Source organism: Dipodomys spectabilis, unplaced genomic scaffold, assembly GCF_019054845.1.
Source record: "Dipodomys spectabilis isolate Male_0828 unplaced genomic scaffold, ASM1905484v1 ptg000173l, whole genome shotgun sequence".
Lineage (NCBI taxonomy): Eukaryota > Metazoa > Chordata > Mammalia > Rodentia > Heteromyidae > Dipodomys > Dipodomys spectabilis.
Genome location: NW_024870850.1, coordinates 8,363,268 through 8,389,019, shown reverse-complemented (window position 1 = coordinate 8,389,019; position 25,752 = coordinate 8,363,268). Strand labels below are relative to the sequence as shown.

The following is a 25,752-nucleotide window of genomic DNA, read 5'->3' as shown; positions in this document are numbered from 1 at the left end:
TTAAAATTTGTTTCTTCCAGAACCTGATCTCTCCCTGAACCTGGAGAAAGAATTTCTCTCAGGTCTTATCAGGATGATGTAGCACTTGGGGGCAAAGATGCAACCTAGGAGACCTGCACTGAAGGCCAAAATGGAGAAGACCTCCATGGCCACTATGGCCTTCCCCTTGGTGCTGTGGTAGACAGGCAGGAAGGTGAGCCACACACTGCAGAACACCAGCATGCTGAAGGTCAGGAACTTGGCCTCATTAAAGGTGTCAGGCAGGTTTCTGGCCAGAAAAGCCACGGTGAAGCTGGCCAGGGCCAGAGAGCCAAGGTATCCCAGGACACAGTAGAAGGCAGTGAGGGAGCCCATGTTGCATAAGATGATGATGTACCCATGTTCAGATTGTGCATCTTTGTCCACAAAGGGAGGAGCGATTTGCAGCCAGAGTCCACAGAGGGTCACCTGGATGAGAGTGCAGATGGGGATGAGGAGGTTAGGAAGCCAGAACAGCAGCCACTGTCGCGTGCTTCTCCCTGGAGCAGTGAGTGTGAAGGCCAGAACTACAGTGATGGTCTTGGCCAGGACCGTGGAGACAGCCACAGTGAAGACCACTGTGTGTGTGCTGCAGGATGCAGGAGGCTGTGTGGGGACGGCCAAGGAAGAGTAAGGAGCAGAGGAAGCAGCAGATGAGGGAGATGAGCAGGATGTAGCTGAGGGCCCAGTTATTGGCCTTGACAATGGGGGTGTCTTGGTGCTTGATAAACACCCCAAGAATAGCTGCTGTGAGTGCAGAGCAGCAAAGAGCTGTGCTAGCCAGAGCCATACCCAAGGGGTCTTCATAAGCCAGGAAGCCCTCAGTTTTCCTCAGGCAGTGATTTCTCTGGATGTTGGCAAACTGATGATCTGCACACCTGACACACTGCTCCATGTCTGGTGAGGTGTGAGAATCACTATTAGTTTGTGGTCAGTATTTGTCTTTCCTCTCAACCCCCTTCATTCAAGTAGCTAGCTCATTTTCCCTGATTCACCAGTTGACCTGTATTGAGTTCAATATCAATAGAGTAACTCTCTATATCAAAATGCTTTAGCGTCTAATCTCTTTCTCACATTTCTTCTTCTTTGCCTCCTCTCTTTCCGTTTTTATGTTTTTCTTTTTTCTTTTCTTTTCTTTCCTTCCTTCCTTCCTTTCTTTCTCTCTTTCTTCCTCTCCTTCCTTCCTCCTTCCTTCCCACCTTCCTTTCCTCTCTCCCTCCGTCCCTCCCGCCCTTCTTCACTTCTTCCTTCTCTAGTTCCTTCCTTCCTTACATCTGTCTGTCTTTCGTCCAGTGCTTGAACTTTGGCCATGGGATGTTTTCCAGAGTATTCATGCTCAAAACTACCACTCTACCCCTTGAGCCACAGCTCCAATTACAGCTTTTATGGTGCTTATTGGTAACAAAGAATCTTACTGAGTTTCCTGTACATCATTACATTGAAGCTCCATCTTCAAATCTCAACTGCCTGAATCTCTTGGATTACAGGTGTAATATATAATTACCAGCATTATGTGCTGCATTCTTGACAGGTCATATCACTCTGGCTCTCTGCTACTCATTCAAGACATAATGGAGAATAGAGAATCAGCCCAACCACTTCACTTTGTACAAGAGGGTCTAATCCAAACCTCAATCTCCTCATTACACCAAACACAAACTTCTGGAGCATTTGCTCTGTGTCAAGAACAGTGCTCCTCCACTGATATGATAAGGTCTGGGAAAGATCAGCTGGAGGAGGGAGAAGAGAAATGAAATGGAGATGATAAAGTACTTCTGAATCTTTTATATTTGAAGAATTGCTAGTCAGCCTAGTGCCAGTGTCAGACATGGAGTGACCATAACAAAGCCCCTTGTATTATTAGTGCATGCTAAATAGAAAATAAAATTTAATTAGAAATGAGCAGCAATAGGCACTCAGAAATGAAAGGCTGTGTTAGATCCACAATTCCATGATGATTTGCATATCATTTCATAGATCAACAACTGGTCCTTGATATTTTCTTTTTTTCAGTGTTTAGCTCTTATTTTCTCCATTTCTCCCTTGTTTATTAAATATGTTTTTATTGTAAAGATACTGTACAAAGTGGCTACAGTTATATGATTAAGGTAATGAGTACTTTTCCTATCGAGCATTGTTCTCCCTTTTTTGTTTTTTTATTTTTTTATTGTAAAAATACTGTACAGTGTAGTTACAGTTACATGAGTAAGGTAGTGTACATTTCTTATCTAGCATTGTTGCCTCCTCCTTTGTTTTTCCCTTACCATCCCCTCCTTGTCCACCTCCCCAAGAACTCCCCTGACAATGCCAAAGTTGTAAAGTTCTTTTTCAATATAGTGTCTTGTACATCTACTGGTTAAAATGGGTCAAGCTGTATCCCTATTTAAGCAGTTTGTTTTTTCCTTGCCCTCCCAAAATTAGGAAAATATATATACAAGATTCAGGGCACCAGAACCCAATACATTGAAAACAGGGGTTTAACCATGGGGGTGGAACATACCAAAGAAACAAAAAATCACATGGTCATTATAAATACATTAAAAAAGAAAGGAAAACCACTAGTGTTCCTATCTTGGTGTTCATTTCGCTTAACATCAACTTATATGGTCATAAGTACATAGCTTTCAACCTTTTCTGCTTCCCCTAGACATATAGTAGTTATTACAAATAATGGAAACCATGGGTTCTTTAAATACAAAAAATGCGATTGAGGAGAGGGGAACATGTGTATTCTCAAGATGAAGCCTGTAATAGATTAGAAAATACAATCAGAGACATAATGGAGGTGCAGTGGGTGTTTCTTCTAAGGAGAAGTATGGTTAACGGTAGCCCTGGAACTCTGCATGAGGGTGCATGTGTGTTCCTGCCATGTTACTGTAGATCACTCCACTGGCTTGCATGGACTGAAGGTTAGGAAGGAGAGATGGGGAATTTCTCTAACTAACAGACTCACCTGTCACATTAGAAATCTCATTCTCTGGGCAAGGAGTGCAATCAAAACAACAGGTAGCATTTCCCTCCAGAGAGGTCTTTCTGAATCCAGGACCACAGCTCTCACTGCACACAGACTGAGGAGTCTGAGAATATTCAGATGAAAGTTAGTGACCATTTATCCTTTTACCTGACATCTGAGCTACTCCAGTGATTTAGGGGAAATGATCATCAAAACACATAATATTTATATGCATACAGAAAATGAATTTACTGAATCTTCTTACAGTTTCATCTGACATGAGCTGAAGAACATGTGGGGCCTGAACACCCAGCACTCATACTATCGGGAAGTCATGGAGCCTTGAAGTGTTGGCTGTTAATTCTAGGAAATTAGGAAATGGAAGTTAATCCTGCATCCTATTCTTGAATTCAGGTGATCTGTTTACAGATGAATAAGAGCATGAGAAGAAAATCACTCAGGGAAATTTCAAACCCACGCTCTAAAGCATGGCTAATTGCTTTGGAGGTGCTGCTGTACCCAGGGCCATTGACATCACTCTTGGCTTCCTAACTGTCATGAAGTGGGTGAATTTTTCTGGCAGATGCTCCTTTCATTACATCCTGTCTCACTAGACTAAGAAGCAACAATCTATCCAACCATGGTCTGAAATCTCCAGGCAGAAGCAAAGCAAGCCCTTCTGCCTTCTCATTTGATTCCCTCAGATATTTTGTCACAGTGCTGGAATGATGATTCACAGGGGTCATTTCACTTTTATGATATTCACTATGCAAACATAGAACAACATATTGGTCATGATATGTTCCCCTGTTCCCTCCATGAATCTGTTAGTAAGAAACTTCCAGAAACAGAAAGTTTTGAAATGTACACCACTGAGCCATAGTTTCATTGAAGAAACTTTAAAACAGGATAAGCTTATTGCTCATTTATATATAGATCATGCCATTATGGTTAGAAAAGACTGACCCTGGGGGAGAAATAAGGATGTGGTGACATTGCCTACCAGCATTGTGATCATAACCTGACTTAGGGAATTGTAAGCTCTTCCTACAACTACTTCCTAATAACAATACATTTTTTTTAAAGGAGAGAGTACCAAAAGTAGAAATGACCCACCTTGGTAATTCCTATGGGCCACTCTATCAGATTTTCAAACAAAATCAGTTGTTGACCATGTGGCCTAGAGGGAGAAAACTTGCCAACTTTCACCTTTTGTCCCAGACCTTCTGGAAAATTCCAAAAGCTCTTAATGTCATACTCTGCCTCCAATTTCCTTTCCTCATTCAAAACCACTTGATCTCCAACAGGATTGGTAAATTGGATCTTCTTCAAAAAGGGATGCAGCTAAAAGGGACACATTACAGTATGGTGAAGTGCTTCCCAGTGTTATCACAGAACCCCAGAACAATGGATTACTCTTCATTCCCTTCCCCTTATTCACACACCACAGGAATCCAACCAACTGTATCAAATGCAGGCCCACAGCAGACTAAAGTGTTACCAAGTTCTAAAACCTGAGTATCCAGGATAGGATGCAGAAACTCAATTTCAAGGGAATGAAACTGCAGCCATAACCAACCAAATAATGAATTATCATATGATAGACCTCAACGGACTCTCTAAATTGCATTCCAATCACTTATTTTGTGATTCTGATAAGAGAATCAGTCTGAAATATGGGTAAATAATAAACTAAGTAGTATCATAGAATATTTGTGACAACTATGAAAGATTACCTTAATCAAGACTTAGTTCACTGCATGTTCGTGTATGTGTGTGTGTGTGTGTGTGTGTGTGTGTGTGTGTGTGTGTGTGTGTCTGTGTCTGTGTCTGTGTCTATGTGTGTATGCCTTCCCTGTGGTGGGACCTCACAGCTTAGGCACTCAACTCTTTTTTTTTCTGTTCTTTTCAAAGTAATCATTCTGTCCATTGAGCCACAGCTCCCCCTCTGTCTTTTTGGTAGTTAATTTTAGTCATGAGTGAGCCACAGGTGTGAGCCACTTGTGTCTAGGCAATATTAGGTTTCCAAGAACCAGTCACCGTTAGAGAAGATCTTCACTAGCCATACAATGGACAAGTATATCTAAAATATACTTGGAACTCAAAAATTAAATACCTCAACAACAAATCCTCAAAGAAACAACTGCCCAATAAATAAGTGGGCTAAAGATTTAAAGAGAAGCTTCTCTGAAGAGGAAAGAAGGATGGCCAATAGACACATGAAGAAATGCTCAACCTCCCTATCACTAAAATGAATGTAAATCAAAACAACGTTGAGATACCACTTCACTCCAGTTAAAATGGCTAAAATAAAGAACTCTAATAACAACAGATGCTGGAGGCGATGTGGACAGTAGGGAACCTTACTGTATTGTTGGTGGGAGTGCAAACATGTTTAACCACTTTGGAAAGTAGAATGGAGGTTCCTCAAAAGACTCCACATAGAGCTCCCCTATGACCCAGCAATCCCACTTTTGGGCATTAACCCAAATGTTTACAAACAAGATCACTCTAAAGCTACTAGCATGACTATGTTTATTGCAGCATTATTTACTATAGCTAAGATGTGGAACCAACCCAGATGCCCCTCAGTAGATGAATGGATCAAGAAAATGTGTTATATATACAAAACGGAACTCTATACCTCCATCAGAAAGAATGACATTGCCCAATTTGTTAGGAAATGGAAAGGCTTGGAAAAAATTATATTAAGTGAAATAAGCCAGGCCCAAAGATACATGGGTTCCATGGTTTCCCTAATTAGCAATACCTAGTATATGTATGAGTCAAGCAGAAAAGGTCAGATAAGGTGATGTTAGGGAAATGAACACTAAGATATGAATTCAAACGTTTTTTTCTTTCATGTGATTGTTTCTATCACATTTATAAGATTATTTCTTTGTTGCTTTGTATGTCCCTCCCCCACAGTATAACCCCTGCTTTCACTGTATTTGATGTTAGTATATTTTTTGGAGAGGAAGGGGAAAAACCATCATTTAAATAGGGATACAGGTGGACCCATTGCAACAATGAGATGTACAAGTCGTTATGTCGAAAACGAACTTCACAGCTTTGGTTTGGGGGCGGGAAGGATAGGATAGGGAAGACAGGGGGGTGGTCGATGGGAAGGGATGGGAAGGGGAAACAAAGGAGGAGGCTACAATGATTGGTAATAAATGTACTCATTATCTTGCCCATGTTATTGTAACCCCTCTGTACAGTATTTTCACAATAAAAAAAACTAGTCACCCTTCATCGGTTATTATAAAAAGGTGAAAGGAGAATTTGAATATATCCTATTGAAAAGGGGATGGCTATTTCCACACATAGTGAGGATGGGGACAGAAGACACAGCACTTCCTTGTCATGGATGCAGTGTTCTTCAAGAATATTGTCTTCACAGCTCTACTGTCACTTCATGGAGAGCACAACAGACTTTCTTGTATTTGCCAAAATTGTGCCAGACAACCTAGTAGCATCTGCCATGAAAGCTTATATAGAAGTTCTGCATGCCTAGAGTAGGTCACCCAAAAGCAAAGCCATTACCTGTGAAGAGAGAAATGCTGTGAGTTGCCCATTGTGCACTCTTGGCTCTTCCATGAAATGAAGAAACATCTGGTGGAGGGCATGAGCCACAGCATACACAGCATTGTAGATATTGTAACTCTCATCTGACATGGTCATGTCAAAAATGTGCCTCAGCAACCAATGCAGTGTGGCATTGTATGAACAGTGCCCCAAGTCTCTGCAGTCAGACTTAATCAGTAGGCTATAAACAGACTGAATCCATGACCTGGGAATGGAGTTATTTGCTGAGTTCTTGGAGAAGGCCTCTGTCAGAATAAAATTGGTGAACTCAGCAGTGTTTCTATGATGGTGAGAGAAGATAAGAGGTGCATGGAAAGAGTCAATCAGAAAATGCCTTTTAGCAATAGTCACATCATCATAGGGTGAGTTCATGACCCAGACTTTGCCTGTAAATACAAAGTGCCTAAATTTAAGAATGAAGCCCAGTAGAAATTTACTGTCCGCATAAATGATAATCACATTGGTTGATAAGTCCATTAGCTGGCGCTGCATCAATAGATCATTTGAGTAATCTGAAAGGACACTGTAAGTGATCATGTTCTCAAAGGCAAAGCAGACTCTACTCTTGCCCATCTCTTCTCTCAATTCTGAGAGGAACCACACATTATAGTTTTCTTCAGTGATGAACAGTCCCACCCAGTTCCAGCTGAAATGAAGCATCAAGGAGACCATGGCCAGGGCTAGACCTGAGTCCTTGGAAGCCATCTGATAGACAGTCCCAAACTTTCCATGGTCACTCAGGAGAGGATCAAAAGCCCCAAAGGTGAACTACAGGGAAAAAAAGGAAACAGCATCAGGAAGAGGATGGTCATAGGCAAATCTCAGTCCTGATGTGAACGACATAACAACTGGTAGTACAGTGGTGGGAAGAAAAGTTTGCTTATCCCATTTGCAAAGTCATCTCCCATGTTCTGAAGTCTTTGTAGACATGTACAGATAAGGCTCAGAACTTTGGGTCATCTTTTCCTCTCTTAACAACCCTCCTTTTATTTGCAGCAATGAAAACGTGTATGTCCCACCCACTTTTGGAGGCTTCTCCCTGTGAGATTATGCATTTGGAAGGGTTTGTGATACCACCTCCTCTTCAGCCTGTTGAGGACAGACTCACTGTGGATATGGCTTCACATCTGCCCACCCCTCCCAGCCTCACCTGTGGAAGTTTGTAGAGGTCCAGCAGTGTCCCTATTGGGACAAATGTGCTTGAGGTTCCTGTGAGTGCCGCTATAGCTTTGCTGTCTCTTCTGCAGGTGTAATTAGGGATGTTTTTATTCCTCCCAGACAGCCAGGTGAGTGGATCCTCTAACAGATCAGTACCTGAGTAATGTACAGTATAGATCTCAAACCCCAGAGTCATGTTGGGTAGCAGATGGGGATTCTTGTTGATCTCTTCCACAGCCAGCAGCAGGGTGAGAAGCAATTGGTATTTCTTTAAGTTGATCCTGCACAGAAATCACACAATTTGGGTAGGTATACAAGTATTACAAATGATTAACTGCAAATCTCATGACTTTGTTGAATCAAATGTTGATTTCTACACACAGTAATATGTATAGATCCAACGGGATGGCATTCTAATTTGGAGTCTAAGAAAAGTTCTTAGAATTCGGAGAGTTCCTGAACAGGTCTTGATCAGCATACATGAGATGACTATTCTTTTGAGATTGTAGAAGAGAGATGGAGGGGGGAAGGAGCCAGCTGGCTTTTCCTCTCTGCCCTGTATGGATATGTGAAAAACACTGCTGTCTGCTGTGACATAGGAGCAGGCCCAGATCACATGCCAAATCATTTAGTACCTTAAATTAGCTGTGCATATGGAAAAACTCTTAAGAAATACAATTCCAATTGGGAGTAGATTGTCCACCTGAGTTCAAGCAGTATGAGCAGAGAGGCAGAGCCTGCTGTGTTAGGAGTAAATAGGAAAGCAGGCTGCTTTGTTTCTGTGCTCGCTTGCCACATATTTGCCAATGGTGCATCCTTCTGCAAAGAAGTGAATCTTGCCTTGTGAGGAAAGTAAAGAAATCACAGAAGTACAATTAATGGCATGTGATAGAGGCACATTAAGCTGACTCAGAGAATATCATCATTCAAGGGTATTCCCCAGAAGCAGAGCAGGATGGCAGCCTAGAAAGCTAGAACGTAAAGATTGCCTCACTCTACAAAGAACAGATGAGAGTCAGGGAGTGTGGACTGGAGGATACTTCTCTAGTCAAACAAACAACAGCAAAGGATGTGTGAGAAAAGACGCCATCTCCCTGTTCCTCCCCATTACCAGCCTTAGTTGCTCATTATTTGTAGAAACCCTCTGACATTGCAGGGAGGGAGAGAATTAAAGTTAAATCTCAGCACCATTCCCATACACTCAGACCAGTGCTGGGCAAGTGCTTATAGTCTCTACTTTTGGGTACAGACCTTAAATTGTGCCTCTGGAACTAGTTTAGGACAGAGAAGGAAGACACTGCCACAACCTCCCTCCTCCAATCTTGTGAACGACAACAGGTATGGGATACAACCTCCTAGTGATCAGGGCAGAAGATTGGGTCAGAGTTTTTCTTAGAACTCTTTGTCAGGCCTGTCATGAATGACCAATAATCCAGAATAAACTGGAGGCACTCTTTGGTGCTAGCACCACAGCTTCCATTAGAATCTTTCAGGAGGTTTTGGAAGGTCGCTGAGGCAGAACCAAATGCCATTTGCATCAGTTTCCACCATGGGTGGAGTAGGCTGACATCTGTCTTCCTACTTAACCTGGTGAAGGCACTGTGGCTATGTGACTCTTTTGTCATCTGGCTCAGTCCAGTCTCGTTGCACAGTGAATAATTTCAGGGAACACTGACCTAGAAGGACAGTGCTCAAGATGGCACCAGGCAGAAACTGAAGTCGCTCTAGGAATCCAGTGTGCATTTGTCTATAGCCGCATAAGCTAGAGTGTAGCTGAAGGGTAGCCACATGACAGTTTGGGCTTTGGGGATGCTAGATAGCCTGTGTAGATGGTGCTGTTCACCAAGATGGTCCTGTGGCTTGCTTTTTTTTTTTGTTGTTGTTGGTTGTGGGGTTTGAACTCTCGGCCTGGTGTCTGACTTCAGCTTAAGACTAGCTCTCTAGCACTTGAGGCACAGCGCCTCAAGTGGCTTTCATTTGTTTTACTGGAGATAAAAGTCTCAAAGACTTTTCTGCCTGGGCTGGCATTGAACCCCTGTCCTCAGTTCTCAGCCTCCTAAGTAGCTAGAATTCTAGGCATCAGCCACCTATGCCCAGCTGTGGCTTCCTTTACAAAACTTACCATGCTGCTGTAGCATTGCATGGTTTTCCATCCCAATTATAATAGGTAAGACAGGGAAGTAAGATGGTGATATTGTCCTACAGCTTAGTGTGGGCTAGGTAATAGCATTAGAACTGTGCCATGACCTTATAGCGAGGACAGCCTCTGGCAGACTCTGTAATCACTCAAAACCTGAGAGAGTCATCTACCACCAGACAATCTGAATTCTATATTAGCTATCACTAATTGTGTATGGTTGTGGGCATCTTGGCTCATGAGTACACCTCTACCACATTCAACCTGAGTCAATCTTAGTTCTCACCCAGCACTGTATTGGTCTTGATAGCAGTGGACTGAGGATGCTGTACTCAGGCAGGATAGACTAAGGAAAATGAGGCCTGGTTAATGCAAGCTCAAAGCTTGTCCATCTACTTCCCTTAATATTAAGGGAATGAAGTCATTTAGGGGAAAATAGAGAAGAATAGATTAGTAAAAAATGAGGTATGGGAAACTCACAGCAAACAGAGAGCTATTCATCCATCTACATAACTTAAGATTAAGGGACCAAAGTCATTGAGCACAAAAAGAAGCTGGATAAAGTAAGGAAAAAAATGAGTCCTAGAGAAGGCAACTCAACACATGTGATTTAGAAACAGGGCCACCATCTTTACTTTAAAGAGAGGCAACAGGTTGCATTGCTTCCTGAAAGATGCATTTCTCATCATATGAATTAGCAGTTGTCTTGTAGGGCAAATGCCTTCCCCCCAAGATGCTTCCCCAAAACTTAAGCAACATCCTACCCCAAATATAGACAACAGCACACCTTCCTTCCCTCAAGGATAATTATCTGTAAAGAATGGCCAAAACATACAGAAACTCAGAAAGTGAAACACTAGGTGTGATTAGAGCAAAGATGACAAACCTATGTTTGTGTATCTTTGAAGTCAGACCTCCTGCATTTACCATCTGAATACCTATGGCAGCCCAAGAGCTGTGTGTCTCTCCTCAGAGTGTGTCTTTGCCTTTCTGTTTCCTGTTTGTCTACCTACTTGTTTGTTTGCTGCCTTACTCAAGAAAGCTCTGCCACATTTTCTTCCTGTTGTGACTTGTCTAGAATTTCTTCTACTGCAATCAAAGTCCAGGATCCCAAGTGCCTACCTTTAGAGGGAAACTTCATTAACCATTAACTGTCATCTGTTTTGGTGATCCTGCTGTTTGGTATTCCAGGTGTAGTAGAGTTCTGGTGGCCACAGATGTGTCTAACGCCTGTTCCAGCACACAGATCTTGCTATTGTAAGGCAGAATCCATGCACAAGGCCATTCCCTGTGGATGAGGCATATGGGCCTCCTGTGCACCCAGAAGAAGGCATATTTGGACCCATGACTCATTGGGGTTCTCATGAGGTTGTTACAACCACAGACTATTTGTCACTAAAATTGCCTTTGGTTTTCTCTGGTACTGAAGTGCTTTATTGCCTCACAGCTGACTTCTCACAGGTCCTTGGCTCCCACTAGTGTTGACATTGTGGAAGTCACTACAGACTCAGGAACACTGATGCCGGCCTGGAATTTCTGGAAAGACAGGCACAAAGCCAGACCAGTCAGACTGTTATAATTTGGAGACATTTCAAAGGCCAGATGGTATCACATGCCAATATGAATCAAGAATGTTCCAGAACAATGAATTCTCCTAGCATTCAATATAATCATTTTAGGGAAATTCTCATAGAGAGAATCTCAACTCTCATGGATGTTTGCTGATGTCATTGTGTACAATGTAACTGAGGCTTGACATTTAGAATGTCAGTAATACTAAACATGAATTGGGAACTGGTGGCTCAGACCTGCAATTATAACTACTAAGGAGGATGATATAGGAGAATTATGTTTTGTAGTCACTTTGGGCAGTAATGTCTGTGACAAATTTTATGTGCAAGCAACTCCATGGAAACTGGTGCAGAGCTGTAGGTCAAGTGGTAGAGTGCAAGTCATAGCAGAAAAAATGCTAAGGGACAGCCATCAGGACTTGAGATGATGCATGAGTACCAGAGTGTATGTGAACTTGCACACACAGACACACAGACACACAGACACACAGACACAGACACACACACACACACACACACACACACACACACACACACACAGCTCAATTAGAGAATAGACAGAGAAGAGGATAGCTGTGACATCTCCCTCCTCACATGGGTTACCTTTCTAATGCTGGGTTTACACATGAGCCCCATCTTTCTCACTCACCTCCTCACCACATTAATTTGGATTCAATATCTCTCATAAATCTCTCATGGAATAAAGTATTCCTCTCCTGAACAAACCCCATACAGGTTGTTTCCACACAACTTGTCTGAGAAGATTCATCCATGACTTCCCTAGTTTACAGAGAATTCTATAGATCTGACAGTAGTGAGCTTACCTGGGTCAAATGCATGAATGAAAGTGTGTACAAAACATATGAAAAAGCCAGGTACCTTTGCTCATGCCTGTCATCCTATCTACTCAGGAGGCTGAGATCTGAGGATCAGGGTTCAAAGCCAGCCAGGGCAGAAGAGTCCATGAGACTCTTATCTGCAATAAACCACTAGAAAATTGGAAATGGCACTGTGACACCAGCAATCGTGCACTTGTCTTAAGCTGAATAGCACAGGGACAGCATCCAAGCCTAGAGTTCAAGACCCATTACTGACAATATATATGAAAAAAAACATTCAAATCTAGTTTAGGAAGTAATGAGCAGGGAAAAATAAATAAGTCTAGAAACATGTTAGAGAACAAGGAATGGAAACAGAGTTTCTGGGAATGACATAGGAGACAGGCCAAGACATGGATAGCAGGACAGAAGCTTACTTACATTAGTTAAGGGGAAAAAATCAAATCTGTCATGCATCTCTTATTACTGATCTGTCCAGCAGCTCCCCATTCCCACAGCTTTGCTGACATGAAATAACCCCAGAAGTAGAAAGTGCATGTCTATCCTAAGAAACATTGCCCTGAAGGCGGTCCAAACATTGGTCCTGTTTTGAAAAGTATAAAGAACAGAATGGATTGAAGATTCCCTGGTCTTTGCCCTATGGATGGGGACATTGCACTTTAGTGTCTTTGTATGCACTCTTGGTCACCCCAGTGACCCTGAGTAACAGTGATGAGTGGAGGAGTCACAGTGATGGTGGGGTGGTCGGACATCTCTGGAAGGGGAGTGGAATGGAAGACAGACAGAAAACTCTGTACCCTTGGAAGAAAGAAAAATATTCATCGGAAACACCTGAAATGAAGTAGAGCTGTTGTAGTGAGTGCAGTGTAGAAGATGCAGAGCACATCAGTGATTGTGTCCAAACTTTCCCCACCTCTGACTGTAACACAAAGAGAAAATTCAAAATTTAAGACAATCCAAGAAATCACTTACTGAATATTCTGTTGCTGCAGGGTAGGGTCATCCAAGCCTTGAACGACCAATTCCCAAGAATAGAGGGAGTAAAATCCAGCAATGACCACATCTCCCCTGCTGCATGCCACAGATTTCTCTGTGCAAATGCGTCTGCCATCTTCAGAGAAAGTGATCAGGAGAGGATGCTGGAGGAGAAGCAGTGTCAGAGCCACAGGGAACATTGCTGCTGCTTTGACATGGAGCTGTGATTCTGTATGCAGACTGTGCCTGCAGCGTCAGGGTGGTGTCTAAATGGATCTTCAGTTTTTGTGGCTTCTTGTTACCTGGAAGACCTCCACTGTCCTAGAGGAATACAGAGCCCGTTCTGCCCTCTGGCTCTGCATCTGGGGCCCAGCTTCAAGGTCAAAACAGAAGTTAGAAAACATGTGAACAATCTTCCTCTCCACATCGTCAAGACCATGATTTCATCCAAGACTCTAGATAATGAAACTCCAGGGATGGATTCCTCTCTTGTTGAGTTGTTCACACACTTGTGTGAAAGCAAAACGTTGAAAAGAAAAAAAAGCACAACCAATCAAGGGTCACTAGGGATGATGGGAATTGATGACAGCAGTGGATGCCATGTGAAGATCAAATGATCATAAAGCACCATGGCCAGCAAAGGCCCAGTCAGAGTTATTGGAGCACTGTCAAAGATGATAATTGGGAGGCTCAAAACCTAGGGAAAAGGGAGACACAGAAGTTTGGTGAAATGACCCATTAGGTTTCTATACCAACTGCACATGCACCAGAATCCAGAAGAGCTTAATGTATTTATTTACTGCTGCTGGTGTTACCAACAGTGTCCTGGAATTCTACCATTACAGACCAGTACTTCAAGGTCAATGCACATATCCAATAAGAAATTTGTGCTGTGAACCTTGAACTTCTTCAGTGCTTGCATGTTGTTGACCATCATTCTGTACCTATCAATATATTGGCAGTCCATTGTTAGAGAGAGATGTTCTATGATCTATGACTTTCTGGGAATGTAGCAGGCCTGCATACTTAGGATCCTGGTAGCTGTGGGTGTATGGATGGGTCTTGCTCTGCTGTGTCCACATCATGTCCTGAGTGCTCCGGGAATTCTTGTTCCCACTTGGACAGCTGTGTGGTGCCAGCACCCAGGCCCAGAGTTCAAGACCCGAGACTGACAAAAAAATAACAGCATCAATGATATTATTCAGAACTTCCTATTTTTGTCAAGCTATGATCTCTGTCTTCTGTGTTGTTATTTCTATTTCATATCCTTCATCTTTCTGTACTTCACAGTGAATTTCCAGCTTGGCCACCTAAGGAAATGAAAATGAGCTGATGTTCTTGTGGGTTTTGTTTATTTGGTGCTGGTTCTGATAATTGAAGCCAGGGTCTGGGTGTTGTTTCTGAGCATTGTTTTTGTGTAAAGTGAGTGCTTTGCCACTTGAACCACCTATACATTCTGACTTTTGTTGGTTTACTGGAGATAAAAGACTCATGAACTTTCCTTCCCAGGATGGCTTGGAACCATCATCCTCACATATCAGCTCTCTGAGGAGCTAAGCTTACAGGCCTAAGGCACTGGTACTCAGCTAAGTGTGAGCAATTTTAATGTAACTTGTGACTGTTTAAACACAAACTGTTACAACTGTGTTTGCATTGGGCTCGCTGCTCAGGGCAAAAGACATGAGATCAGAATCATTCTGGTACGTTGTCCTCTTTGACAAAGTAAACATTCATTTTATTTTGCTGAGAATCCAGGAACAGGTGCCTTATATCTTAGACTTTTTCCTTAGAAATGACGTTATACTAACTTCCTTTACTATTGGAGTATGATGAATGTATAAGGGCAACTACCTATTCATTATTAGCCCCAAATTGTAAGTTTATACTCAATAAAGGGCAAAAAGTTATTGGATTTGAAGTTTCCTTTTCTCTAGTGGGTAACTGATCAGAGACTTCATAAAGTGTGATGTAGACATTTGATATGTCAGTCTAACACCCATTCACTTTATTTATTTAGGCTGTTTTGGTTCTCCTTGAAGCTTTATTGTAGTAAAATTCATCAACTCCCCTGTGTTGAATACATAGTTGTCCAACAATAGCAGCCATTACATAAGTACCTACAGAACAGTGAGCACTCTTTTCTTTGAGTCATTGTAAATGGAATAATCTGTTGGGCTTCCAGACATTTCTATCTTTGTGCAGATACTTTTCTGTTTTTCAGGAATGGCCCAGCAGAATTAGAGACAACACTGTTTGTGTTTCTGTCATGCATGTGTGGGTGACATCACTCCACTGAGCCACAGCTACAGCATTGAATGATGTCAAGATCTCTGCACTCAGAGATATGGGCCTGCTTGTCCGTTAGACTCCTGACTGTATAACGCAGTTGTGGCCTGACAATACTCCCACTTCAGGCTCCTCAACACTTTTGATGTCTTAAGGGACTCTTCTGAATCATTCTTGTTCTCATAGAATTGTAAAGAACACTGAAAGACATGGAGTCTGGCGTATCAAATGTTTTTGTCCTCTCTTTCGGGATCTTTTTCTCTTCTTATAAGTGATTCCATTTCTCTATCCCGAACAGTACATTAAAAAAAGGAGAGAATGAAGATGTATAAATGACCCACCTTGGTAATTCCCATGGGTCACTCTATCAGATTTTCAAACAAAATCAGTTGTTGGCCATGTGGCCTAGTTGGAGAAACCTGGTGAACTTTCACCCTTTGTCCCAGACTTTCTGGAAAATTCTAAAAGCTCATAATGTCATACTCTGCCTCCAATTTCCTTTCTTCATTCAAAACCACTTGGTGTCCAACAGGATTGGTAAATTAGATCTTCTTCAAAAAGGGATGCAGCTAAAAGGGACACATTACAGTATGGTGAAGTGCTTCCCAGAGTTATCACAGAATCCCAGAACAATGGATACACAGAGATTATCCTTCATTCCCACCACGTGATTCACACACACCACAGGAATCCAATCAACTCTATCAAATGCAGGTATACGGTGGAATAACTTGTTAAGAAGTTTCTAAAACCTGGTTATCCAAAATGGAATGGAGATACTCAATTTCAAGGGACTGAAACCCCAGCCACATCCAACCAAATATCATTATTTGGTTAGAATTTATATTAGAATTCATTTCTAATATGACAGACTTCTATCACCTCTTTATAATGAATTCTTATCACTTATTTTATGATTGTGATCAGAGAGTCAGTCTGAAAAATAGATAAACAATAAACTAAGTAAATTATAATATATTTATGACAACTATGAAAGATTAAAGAAGACTTAGTTCATTGTGTGTGTGTGTGTGTGTGTGTGTGTGTGTGTGTGCCTACCTTGTGCCTCAACCACAGGGCCAAGGCACTCAACTTAAGGTGTTTTTCTTTTTCTTTCAAAATAAGCATTCTATCCATTGAGCCACAATTCCACCTCTTTCTATTTGGTTTTTAATTGTAGTCAGGAGTAAACCACAGGTGTGAGCAACTTGTGTCCAGACAATCTTAGCTTTTCAAGAACCAGTCTCCCTTGATCAGTTATTTTAAAAAGGTACAAGGAGTATTTGGATATATGCTATTGAAAGGGGATAGTTATTCCCCACAGAATGAGGATTGAGACAGAAGACACAGCATTTCCTTGTCACGGATGCAGCGATCTTCAAACCATTGTCTTCATAGTTCTACAGTCATTTCATGGTCAGCACTATAGGCCCAGTGTCTCTGGTATTTTCCAAAATGGAGCCAGATGACCTAGTGCTATCTGCGATGAAACCTTCAATAGAAAGTCTACATGCCTAGAGCAGATCACCCAAAAGCAATGCCATTACCTGTGAAGAGAGAAATGCCCTTGTTTGTGCATTGTCCACTCATGGCTCTTCCATGTGATGAAGAAATATGTGGTGGAGGGCATGGGCCATGGCATACATAGCATTATAGATGTGGTAACCCTCATCTGACATGGTTATGTCAAAAATATGCCTCAGAAATAAATGAAATGTAGCATTGTATGAACAGTGCCCCAAGACTCTGCAGTCAGACTTAATCAGTAGGCTATAAACAGACTGAATCCATGACGAGGAAGGGAAATTATCTCCTGAGTTCTTGCACAAGGTCTCTGTCAGAATAAAATTGGTGAACCCAGAGGAGTTTCTAGGATGGTGAAAGAAGATGAGAGGAGCATGGAAAGAATTAGATTTGCATATGAAGAAACTCTCAAGAAATACAATTCAGTTTGAGAGCAGATTGTCCACCTGAGTTCAACCAATATCAGCAGAGATGCAGGGCCTGCTGTGTTAGGAGTAAATAGGAAAGCAGGCTGCCTTGTGTCTGTGTTCAATTGCCACACTTTTGCCAATGAGGTACGCATCTGCAAAGAAGTAAATCTTCCCTTTTGAGGAAAGTAAAGAAAACAAAGAAGAGCTGGGAAGGTGGCTCACGGTAGAGTGCTTGCCTTGTATGTGGTCCTGGGCTCAACTCTTCAGCACACATAAGCAGAAAAAGATGGAATTGGTGCTGTGGCTCAAGTGGTAGAGTGCTATCCTTGAGCTGAAGAGCTGAGGGACAGCAACCAGGCCCAGAGTTCAGGCCCCACAACTGGCAAATAAGGAAAACAAAGAAATACAATTCATGTCATGTAGTAGAGGCACACTAAGCTGACTCAGAGAATGTCATCATTCAAGAGGATTCCCCAGAAGCAGAGCAAGATGGCAGCTGACAACAAGAGAATATAAAGATTGCACCACCCAACAAAGAACATATGAGAGTCAAGTGGTGTGGACCAGAGAGTACTTCTCTAGTAGAACAAAACAACAGGAAAGGATGTATGAGAAAAGGTGGAAGAAGTTATCACCATGTCCTCCCCATCAACAGCATTAGTAGCTCATTATGGACAGAAACCCTCCAACATTGTAGGGAGGGAGAGAATTAAAGTTCAATCTCAGCTCCATCCCTGTATCCTGGGACTAGTGCTGGGGAAGTGGTTGTAGTCTCTACCCTTATGTCCAGACCTTTAGATTGTGCCTCTGGAACTGGTTTAGGACAGAGAAGGAAGACACTGCCACAACTTCCTTCCTCCAATCTTGTGAACAACAGCAGGTATGGGATACAACCTCCTAGTGAAGAGGGCATAAGAGTGGGTCAGGGTTTTTCTTAGAACCCTGTGTCAGGCATGTCATGTTTGGACCGAATAATCCAGAATAAACTAGAGGCATTGTTTGGTCATGGCACCCCAGCTTCCATTGGAATCTTTCAGGAGGTGTTGGAAGGTCCCTGAGGCAGAACCAAATGCCATCTGCATCAGTTTCCACCATGGGTGGAGTAGGCTGACACCTGCCTTCATGCTTAGCCTTGTAAAACCACTATTTCTGTGTGGCTCTGTTAACACCTGGCTCAGTTCCAGTCTTGTTGGGCAGTGAATCATCTCAGGCACCATTGCCCTAGAAGGACTGTGCTCAAGATGGAATCAGGATGAAACTTAGGTTGCTCTAGGAATCCAGTGTGCATTGGTCTACAACAGCACAAGCTAGAGTGAGGCCTCAGTGTATCCACATGACTGTTTGGGCTTTCTGGATGGGATATTAAGCCTGAGTGCATGGCAGTATTCACTAAAGTGGTCCTGTGGCTTTTTTGTTGTTGGTTGTGGGGCTTGAACTCTAGGCCTGGGATCTGACCCTGAATCCTTCAGGTCTAGGCTAGCTCTTTTACACTTGAGCCACACAGTTCCACCACCAGTTTTCTTATGTTTTTGTGGAGATAAAAGTCTCTCAGCCTTTTCTGTCTGGACTGGCTTTCAACCCTAATCCTCCAATCTCCGCCTTCTAAGTAGCTAGGATTACAGGTGTCTGCCACCGGTGCAAAGATTGTGACTTACCTGACAAAAATTTCCATGCTGTTGTAACACATCCATGTTCTCCATCCCACTTGTCATGGGTAGGACAGGGAAGCAAGATGGTGATATTGTCCCACAGTTTAGTGTGCCCCAGGAGATAGCACCAGACTTGTGCCATGACCTCATAGCAAGGACAGCCTCTGGCAGAGCTCTGTAATCATCTCAGAACCTGGGAAATTCATCTACCACCAGAGAATCGGAGTTCTACTCTAGCTATCACTAATTGCATATGGTTGGGGCAATCTTGGCCCATGAGCCCACCTCTACCACATACAACCTGGGAATATCTTAGGGCTCACCCAGGGCTGTCCGGTCTTTTTTTTATTGTGAAAATACTGTACAGAGGGGTTACAATTACATGGGCAAGATAATGAGTACAATTCTTATCATCCCCTGACCTCTCCCCACCAAAGTTGTAGTTTGTTTTTGACATAACGACTTGTACATCTAATTGTTGCAATTGGTCCACCTGTATCCCTAGTTAAACGATTTGTTTTTCCCCCTTCCCCTCCACAAATTATATGGACATCAAATACAGTGAAAGCAGGGGTTATACTGTGCGGGAGGGACATACAAAGCAACAAAGAAATAATCTTATAAATGTGTTAGAAACAATCGCATGAAAGAAAAAAACATTTGAATACATATCTTAGGGTTCATTTCCCCGACATCAACTTATCTGACCTTTTCTGCTTGACTCAGACATATACTAGTTATTGTAAATAAGGGAAACCATGGGACATAGGTTTGTTTGGACCTGGCTTACTTCAATTAATATAATTTTTTCCAAGCCTTTCCATTTCCTAACAAATGGGCAATGTCATTCTTTCTGGTGGATGCATAGAATTCCATTGTGTATATATACCACATTTTCTTGATCCATTCATCTACTGAAGGGCATCTGGGTTGGTTCCATATCTTAGCTATGATAAATAATGCTGCAATAAACAGAGTCGTGCTGGTTGCTTTAGTGTGGTCTTGTTTGTGAACATTTGGGTAAATGCCTAAAAGTGGGATTGCTGGGTCATAGGGGAGCTCTATGTGGAGTCTTTTGAGGAACCTCCATACTGCTTTCCAAAGTGGTTGAACAAGCATACACTCCCACCAACAATGCAGTAAGGTTCCCTTCTGTCCACATCCCCTCCAGCATCTGTTGTTATTAGAGTTCTTGATTGTAGCCATTCTAACTGGGGTGAGGTGGGATCTTAATGTTGTTTTGATTTGCATTTCTTTTATGGCTAATGAGGTTGAGCATTTCTTCATGAGTCTATTGGCCATTCTTCTTTTCTATTCAGAGAAGTTTCTCTTTAAGTCTTTAGCCCACTTTTTTTACTGGACAGTTGTTTGTTTGAGGATTTGTTGTTGGAGGATTTAGTTTTTTGAGTTCCAAGTATATTTTAGATATGGGACCCTTGTCAGTTGTATGGCTAGTGAAGAGCTTCTCCCAATCCATGGGCATTCTATTGATCTTGTTAGCTATATCCTTTGCCATGCAGAACCTCTGCAACTTCATGCAATCCCATTTATCCAACCTTTCTTTGATTTGTTGTGTTTCTGGGTCTCTATTAAGAAAATTTCGTTTGGCCAAGATTTTGTGGAGAAGTTTTGCATCGATGTTCATCAAAGAAATGCTTCTATATTCTCTTTTTTTGATGAGTCCCTGCCTGGTTTTGAGGGTTATGATGGCTTCATAGAATGAGTTTGGTAGTGAACTTTCTCTTTCAATTTAATTGACCAGTTGAAGGAGTATTGGTGTGAGTTCTGCTTTGAAATCCTTGTATAATTCTGCTGTAAATTTTCCGGTCCTGGGTTTTTCTTTGATGGGAGGTCTCTTGTTGCTCTTTCTATTTCAAGGCTTGATTTGTGTCTTTTTAGTTGGTTTAACTCATGCTGGTTTGGTTTTGGGCATATCGTTTTTTGCTAGGAAATTGTCCATTTCTTCCAGATTCTCAAACTTATTATCATAAAGGTTTGAGAAATATTCCATTACCATGTTCTGAATCTTGGTGGTTTCTGTGGTGATGCTTTCATTCTCATCTCTGAGTTTGTTTATGTGGGTGTGTTCTTTTTCTGATAAGATTTCTCAGGGTCTGTCAATTTTTTAACTTTTTTGAGGAACCAACTCATTGTTTTGTTGATTTTTTCTATGTTTTTTTTTTTTGGATTCTAATTAGTTTAATTTGATTTAATTTTAATTATTTCTTCCTGTCTACTGGATTGGGGTTTATCTTGCTGCTCTTTTTCAAGGAAGTTAAGATCTCTCATTAAATTGTTGGTTTCAGATGTCTCCAATTTGTTGATGTAGGAACTCAGAGCTATAAACTTGCCTATGAGTGCTGCTTTTGCTGTGTCCAGAGTAGTTGGTAATTTGTGGGTTCATTTTTGTTGAATATCATGAACATTTGAATTTCCTTTCTAATCTATTCCATGATCCAATGGTGATTCAACAGTGTGTTGTTCAGCCTCGATGTGTTATAGGACCTTCTTTGGTGGCTTTTGGTGTTGACTTGTAATTTTAATTCCCTTGTCTGAGAGCATGCAGGCCATAACTTCAATGTTTCTGAATTTGGATCAGTTTGCTTTTTGACCTAAAATGTAGTGTATTTTGAAAAATGTTCTGTGTGTTGCTGAGAAGAACGTTTAATCTGATGCTGCAGGATGAAATATTCGTAGATATCTGTTAAATCTAGTTGATCTATGCAGCTGTTTAGATTTGCAGTTTCACTTTTGAGTTTTTGCTGAGTTGATCTAACTAGTGAGGAAAGTGGTGTGTTAAAGACCTCAACACTTAATGCCTTTGGATCTATGTGAGATTTGAGGGAAGGAAGTGTTTCTTGGATAAATTAGGGTGCTCTATTGTTTGGTGAATAGATATTTAGAATTGTGATATCTTCCTGAAGGAGAGATCCCTTAATTAGTATGTAGTGATCTACTTTTTCTCTTCTCACTAATTTAATTTGAAGTCTATTTTATGTGATATTAGGATTGCAACTCCCGCATGTGTATGGAGTCCTTTGCTTGGTAGATTTTATTCCAGCCTTTCACTTTCATACTATGTTTGTTTTAATCGGGAAGGTGTGACACCTGAAAGCAGTATAGAGAAGGATCTTGCTTTTTAATCCAAGTCGGCAGTCTATGTTGCTTAATTGTAGAGTTAAGTCTGTTAATGGTGAGAGTTAGGACTGAGAACTGTTTGGTAGTTCCTGCCATGTTATCCACCTTCTTAGGTGCTGTGACAACTTGGTTCTTCACATGGTTCTTGGATTCTCAGTTTGGGTGAAGTTTCTTGGCCTTTATTGTGGTCTTGTTGGTTTTCTATATGTAGGACATCTTTAAGTATCTTTTGTAGAGCTGGTTTGGTGAGGATCTGTTGTTTGAGTTTTTCTTTGCTATGGAAGGTTTTCATTTGACCTTCATTATGAAGGAGAGTTTAGCTGGGTACGATATTCTTGGTTGATAGTTGTTTGTCTCTAGGTTGTGGTATACATCATTCTAGCCTCTTCTTGCTTTAATTGTCTCTGCTGAGAAATCTGAGGTGATTCAAATTGGTTTCCCTTTGTTTGTGATTGATCTATTCACCTTGACAGCTTTAAGAATCCTTTCCTTGAGCTGAATTGATCCTGTGCAGATTATAATGTGATGGTGGGATGTCCTGTTCAAATCTCCTGTATTTGGGGATCTAAAAGCTTCTTGTATCTGAACAGGCCTACCTTTTTGTGTATTTGTGAAGTTCCCTGATGGGATACTGTTAAATAAATTTCCTAGACCATTAACTTCTGTCTCTAGTTGCTCCTCTACATCTATTATTCTCAGATTAAGACTTCCGATGGTGTCTACCAAATACTGAATCGATGTATCACATTTCTTGGATTTGTCTTGGATAATTGTATGCTCTCTCTCTATAATATCTTGGCTGTCTCCAATCTCTGAGATTCCATCTTCTGTATGGTCTAACCTACTGTCAAGACTTTCTACTTTTTATTTATTTCATTCCTTCTAATGGTTTGGCTTTGATGGCTTCAAATTCCTTGTTGGAGCTTTGTTTTAGATATTGTATGAACTTCTTTACTTCCTTAATTTGGTGTTCAGTGTTTATTCTCAAATCACTTAGTTGATTGTTTATGGTTTCCTTGGACTCCCATTCCTTCTGTCCAGCTCCCTTTGAGCGTTCCCTTTGTGGTCTGTCTGGATTCCTTCAGCTGTCTGTTTATGGATTCCAATATACCTCTATTGATCTTTATCCATTCTTATCCTGCTCACACAATTCCTGTCTTACTCTTTGATTAGCTTCCTCATGCTCATAAGATTCGTGTATTTTTCTTTGACTGTTCTCAGCCTGCTCATGCAATTCCTGTCTTTCTCTTTGGTTGTTCTCAACCTGCCATGCAATTCCTGTAGTAATCTTTGATTAGCTTCCTCATGCTCATGAAATTCCTGTATGAAATTTTGGTTAACCTGATCATGCTCGTGAAGTTCCCATATTAATCTTTGGTTGCCCTCATCTTGCTTCCTATCATGGTCACACTGAATCCTCTACACATTTCATACCTTTCATTCACCATGTTTACCAGTAGTGTTTGTAGAGCTTTTTGGGAACTCTCTTCTGGATTTTTCATTAAATGTACTGTCACCTCATTATCATGAGTGGGAGTTGAGATACCCGGACTTGCCATTTTTCTTGTCTTTCTCCGGCTTGTTCTGTCCATTTGGTAGGAAATTAACACCAATTTTGTGCTAGAACACTATTTTAAGGCAAGCATCAACCAGAGTCCTGTAGTTTCACATTAAAATGGCTGCAGATAAAATCTAGTTCAACAGATACAATCTATTCATCATCAAACAACAATGGAATAATGGGCTAAGGATATCAAAGAAAGATTCAGATGACCAGAACTTAATAGGTTTAGGGAGAATTGTGAGGAAAAATAGGATTAGAGGAATGTGGTGAGGTAAAAGGAAAGAGTGAATTTAACCAAATCCTAATCTCAGAGAGGGAATGGATAGGACTTAATGAAATGAAAGAGATAAAAAAAAAAAACAAGAAATAAGAAAAACAAACATTTAAATTTAAAAATTTAAATACTTAAAATTATGGAAGAATAAAGAAATGATAATGGTGAAGAAAGGGATAGGATGAGAGAAGGAGAGAGATAAGAAGGAAAAATGAAAAAATAAAAAATTTTAAAAATGGAATACCTAAAAATTATATTATTATAAAGAAATAATACTAGTATTAAAGAAGTTAAGCCTATGATGTTGTGAATTAAGTAATAAATTCCTGGATTAAATACGTACACAATGAGGGAAACGGTGTAAGAACCAATGACGGGTATATATTTGGGGATCAGCAGAATAGCAATTAAACACTCAAAAAAAGAAAGAATAAAGGACTAAATGGCTAAAAGAGATTTCACACACACACACCTGAAATAAAAATTATGAAAGAAAAAAATGATAAAAAACATTTTTTTCAAAAATTTATAAATTAAGTAGAAAAAAGAGTTCTTTGATTTTTTTTTGGTGGAGGGAGATCTTTTATTTCCCCCCTGTCTGTAACCAGTCTCTTGGTGGAATCTCTGGTCTGCTTGTGGTGCTTTGTTTTCCTATGGCTTGATTGGTTTCTTAAGTTTGTTAGAGCAAGCAGAAAGAAGGTGTGCCTGTCCCAGGACTTTGTCATTCTCCTCCCATTCTAGTTGAGTGGGAGGGAGTTCTGCTTTGAGTATCAGAAAAGCTGGAGATGTCTGTTTCCTCTAACTTGGAGTTGCTGTGCTGAGGCTAGGTTCTGGGTAGGATTGAGGCCTATCAGCAATCAGTAGCTTTTCTCTGAGGGGCTAGCTCCTAAGACACACATAGAGCCCAGCCTGGAGCCATTCTCAAGGTTTATGTTTACTGAGTTTCAATTCTTTGTGTTTTACACCTTCTACTGTGTAGGCTGCAGTTTGAGGGGCGGCCTCTGCCTCTGTTTACCCAGTGAAGGAAGTCACTCTTCCCGAAGTGTAGCTTCCTCTCTCTGAGTGGAGCTGAACCTGGCAAGTCAGGTCAGGTTCTTGTGACTTGTTGAATGGCTCCTATGGTTTTCTTTTAAGGCCTGCGTTGGAGCTAGCTGCTCTGGCAGGGCAGTTGTCATTAAAAAAGATGCAGATATTCTCCAGTGGTGGGGGAGGGCCTAACTTCCCACTGATGCTCCATGAGAAGGATTGAGGTTATCTTGCTTCTACTCATGCCAGACTCCGTTCCTGGGCTGTCCCTGGTCTGCGAATAGCATGATGAACATTTCTGCTCCTTGTCAGTGCTTGCTGCTGGTGAATAGAAGCTGTTCACACACCGTGTCTGGCGCCTTTGTCCTGGATCGTCTCTGTTGATATGGTGGCAGTGGTAACTGCCGCCGTCATCGCCACTGCCACCCCTGCTGTGGCTACAGTCAAGTGCTCAGATCTGTCTTCTTGACCAGGCTGCCTGGATTTTTCCTCTCTGACCAAACTCTCTGTAATGTGATGGCACTTTTGGTATGATTCTCTAGTCTAGGACTGTTCACTGGAACACTAAAACTGCTTTCTATGAAAGACCTTCTTTAGCCTCCAGCATCTCCTCAGCCATCTTACTCCAGAGTGATATTTTGG

At 41.4% G+C, this 25,752-nt stretch overlaps 1 pseudogene; it reads right to left on the bottom strand.

The window, feature by feature from the left end:
- On the bottom strand, window positions 1-25,524 carry LOC122119600 (annotated as a pseudogene).
- Between the last annotated feature and the right edge of the window lie 228 nt (window positions 25,525-25,752).